The sequence below is a fragment of the Parasteatoda tepidariorum genome, chromosome 4 (genome assembly GCF_982258835.1).
Source record: "Parasteatoda tepidariorum strain Cologne lab strain chromosome 4, Ptep-v5.0, whole genome shotgun sequence".
Lineage (NCBI taxonomy): Eukaryota > Metazoa > Arthropoda > Arachnida > Araneae > Theridiidae > Parasteatoda > Parasteatoda tepidariorum.
Genome location: NC_141758.1, coordinates 10,688,925 through 10,693,495, shown reverse-complemented (window position 1 = coordinate 10,693,495; position 4,571 = coordinate 10,688,925).

The following is a 4,571-nucleotide window of genomic DNA, read 5'->3' as shown; positions in this document are numbered from 1 at the left end:
AGTTCTGGCATTCCTGAGGCCAATGGGTCAATGTCCCAAGTACCCGACATTATATTTAAAAAAAATTTAATTTACTTTTAATTTTTTTAAAAAAATGAGCTTATCTTATTAAGATCTAAATTGAATTTGTTAGATTGTAAAAAATATATATATTTTTAAATGTGTAACTTAGTCATTTGTAATTTCACAATTATCATTCATTGTTTATATTCTGAAATTGCAAATTAAGAAAACCACACTACATAATTGCTAAGTTAAATTTACATATGAATTGAGTTGAAAATTTACCTTAACTTTTTTTCCCTACTATAAAACTAAGTCATTCACTTCCAAAAATATTAAAATAAAATTGTATCTCGAGTTTTTAAATTGTTATTTTTCGTAATAATTGAGACAATAAAGAAAATTTTAAAATATCCAAATCAAATTACTTACTTGCATTAATTTTTTCACTTCCTTTATCACTGAAATTAAATAGGAAAATACGTGCGTAACCTTTAAGAATCTGAAATTTTACTAACAAAGCACTAGAAACAAAATCCAAAGGCACCTGTAGAAATATTTTCAGGGAGTGAAACAAAAAAAGCCTTTACGAATTTCAATTTAAAAAAAATTGCCAATAATTTTTTGTAATGTAATAATAATTTTACATTGGAACATCAGAAATTTTTAACGATTCAATAATTAGTTAAGGGTACTATGTGCTTTTATTTACTTAAAATTTGGATAACATTTAATTGCATACAAGAATGAGACAAAAAAAAACAAAATATTTTTTTACTCTAAGTTGCTTTTTGTATTGATCCAAATTTGAATACCATCAGTTACTTTTAAAAAACCTTACTATCACAAAATTTTTCTTTAAAATCAATCAATTCTATTGTTTGTATTTTGCTGATAAGAGTTTACGCATTACGAACACGGTCAGTCAAAAGAACTTTTTACGATTTTATTACAATTTCATTATCTTAAACATGATAAAAATAAAAAAGCTTAAACTGTTTGCCTCAAATTTCAAATGAATAATCTAGTGAAAATTTTCAAAATTAAAATAATAAACACAATGCTGATAATAAAAATCCTCACGAGTTTGAGCTATACTTCAAAATCAGCATTAAAAGAAAATTGCTTACCGAAAGATTAAATATAGCAACTGTTTTCATGATACTTAAGCATTATCAACTAAAAATATTTTTTAACATAATATTTTATAAAATTTTATCAATGCAAACATTATACCTGACAAATCAAATTTTTCTTAAATGTTGAAGATTGTTGTTGTTGACAAAGTTGTAAAAGAAATTACACACTACAGTAATTAAAAAAGAATCCATAACAAGCATAACTATTTCACAGCATAATAATTTAATTAAAAAACAAAACACATAATAAATTTCATCCAATTGTAAATGCAGTACATTACCTTCATTGTTTAAAATTAAAGTCGATAACCTTTTTGTAAAGCACAAGTTAAAATTACTTAATTGTTGCTAAATGAAATAATTATTTTCGTGACTTCAGAACTGTTGGATACAGTTCGAGTTTACACTTCCAATTGTAAGTCTTTATTTACTTAAAAATATATTTCCATGTGCTTTTATGAAAAAATTTAGCAACAGTTAATGTATGCAACACAAAAAACAGGGATGAACCTCACAGGTTTCCCTCTTTTTTCAACATAAAGATTTTCTGCCATAACAGATTGCCGCCACCTTGCTGAATATCCCCACTGGTTAAATCATTCGCAGTTAGGACGTTGTTGTCGCAGTAGATCGCACAATGGGCTATTGGCGACTGTCTTAAGGATGATCCGAAGACATGCCATCACAATTTTGATCCTCTGCAAGCAAAGTCGAGCACTTTACGGTAGAACAGTTTTACGAGAACCAATACCGCACACCTTCGGAAGTAAGGATCGAACTTAGAAGTCCCTGCTTTCCATCAGAGTGTGCAATTTCCATTTGTAGTATCCAACTGCTCTTCGCAAAATTGAATCAGCTCCGAAAAGTTTTTTGATAGTAGATTTTCTTGAAGATGAAAAGCTATACTGAAATTTAGAAGGAAAAATAAATTAGATTTTACTGAGTAAAAAAAAAAAAAAAAAACAAATTTAAAACTATTAAACATTGAATATTTATTTGAAACTTTAATTATTTAATTTGAAAATGTTTTTGGGAAATTGCAATATCCTTTACAATGAAATTCAAAGGGTAAATTCCGGTATCGACACCAGCGTCAAAAAAATTTCGTTAGTGCCGCACAAAAAATAACACAGCGGGAAGGAGATTAACAAAAAAAATTTAGCCCAAAAACACTCCCAAGCAAACTATTAGATATATATATATATTTTTTAAATTCAATTTGCAAAACCCCTTTCATTAGACCTGAAAATAACTACTCGTTATGTGGCAAATCAACAAAAAGAGTGCCGAAAAAAGTTAAATAAACAACTACTTACTTTCTTGCATTGCTTATTTTAAAAATCTAATTGAAAATTTTAATTTTCAGTTCTACTTTTTAGCTGCAATGAACATTCAGCCATATTTTGATACAAAAATGTATGAAATTCAATGCTTTTAATCTTTTCGCTTTTTGCGTTTTCAGTCATATTTTCAAAACTAATGAAGCAATTTTAAAAAAAATTGCACAAACTCATAAAACTCATTTACCCAAAGATAATTTCATGCAAAAAATAATTTTTAATAATTATTTAATATTTTTTATTATTTAATTAAAGTGAGGATGAAAAAATATTGAATTATGAGGTATGAATTTTTCTATACCATATTAATCTACATATTTTTCAATTGAAAAAACTAAAGTTTCAACTATTTTTATTTATTAGAAGCTGAAAAAAATTAAAATTAATTATTTTTAAGAAAATAATTTGGCGACAATAAAGAAATAACTAATTGGGGCGATTAATATTAAAATGCGATAAACTTGGGAGGAACTTGACTTCGCGCGCGTAGCGTAAAATTTCATTCATATTTTTTTCGCTAATAATCGTTTGCTAATCTTTTTATTTTTATTTATTTCACACTATAAAATACGATGTTTCTTTTTTAGTCATTTAATAATTTACTAGCAGGCTTCGCCCCCTGCTCGCTGGCGCTCGCCAACCCCCGGAACTGCTTTCGCCGTTCATTTCGGATTGCTTCGCAATCCGATGCTCGCTTTGCTCGCGCATTGGATACGTTCTTAACGTCTAGCTTTTGTATACTTTTTTGAACACTGCAGTTCCGAAAACTTTTCACTGTAGAAAATTCTAAACCTGTGCATTTCAGTATTAATTTGAAATTGCCAACAGTTCACATATTTTTCTTAATCACACTATTTTAAATTTCAGTTGTTGAGAAAAGTAACTGTTGTAAGTTTTGTTTTAAAGTCTTTCCCACCTGAGGGCTAAAACCATGTGTTGTAAAACAATATGAAATAGTGCTGAACGCCGGATGTAAAGCATCGGCTTCGATGAAGATAATTTTGTGAGAATTTTTTTGATAATTAGGTATACTACAGCCTAAGTCACAAATTGTGTTATTCCTACTAAATTTAACCCATGAACGGCATTTTCTGCGAGCCTAACTTCAAGCCACAAATAAACAAACGAAGTGTTTGATCGTTTAAATAACTGCTCGTCAGATTTTATTGCATTATAAGGAAAAGTAATTGATATTCAATTTTTGATTAATAATTGATTTATGTGGATAGTGGCATTTATGTGGATAGTGGCATAGAATTTAGCATTGCGTCATGGTAAATGTTATTCCTACTAAGTGGAAGTAGTTGTTTTTTTTTTTTTTATATTATACCCATTTCGGCGAGAATTCACCCGATTAGCCACATGATGCTCACTACGTGCTCTTGCGCGACGAAGCCTATCAATTAAAACGTATTAGCATTTTATATAATATGGATTAGCCATATGATGCTCACTACGTGCTCTTGCGCGCTGAATCCAATAAATTAAAAATGAAAACCGTTGCCAACGCGAGAAACGAAATATCATCGGTTTTATTGATACATACGTACGTATTAGCGTTTTATATAATAAGATTTGCAATTTAGTAAAGAATTTTGAATAAAAAACACTTTATTCAACAAATGTCTAGTTTTAAAAAAGCGTGCTTCTGATAGAATACACCAGATTGTGCTTATTTAATGTGATTATTTTTTTATTTTTTTTATTTTGTTTTTCAATAACTGATACAATTTCAATAATATACATACGTATGCATAGATTTGGAATAATATATTTATCAATTTCTTGAATATATATTTTATAAATATTAATAAAAATACGTAGTCAACATTTTTAAACATCTCTCACAACATCGCAAATTTCTCAACATCTTATAGGGTAAACTAAACAATGAAGGAACACTTAAGCTTAGCTTGCCTTTAAAAAAAATTCATAAAAATTTCAAAATTTGTAATTTTAGCTAAATGATGGTGTCGACATATTTGTTATTAAATGCAAATTGTGTAAAAAAAAGTTAGATAACTTACATAATATTGTTTTAAGCTTTTGGCGGTTTAAATAATAAGTAGTAAGATGACCAAGTGAAGGA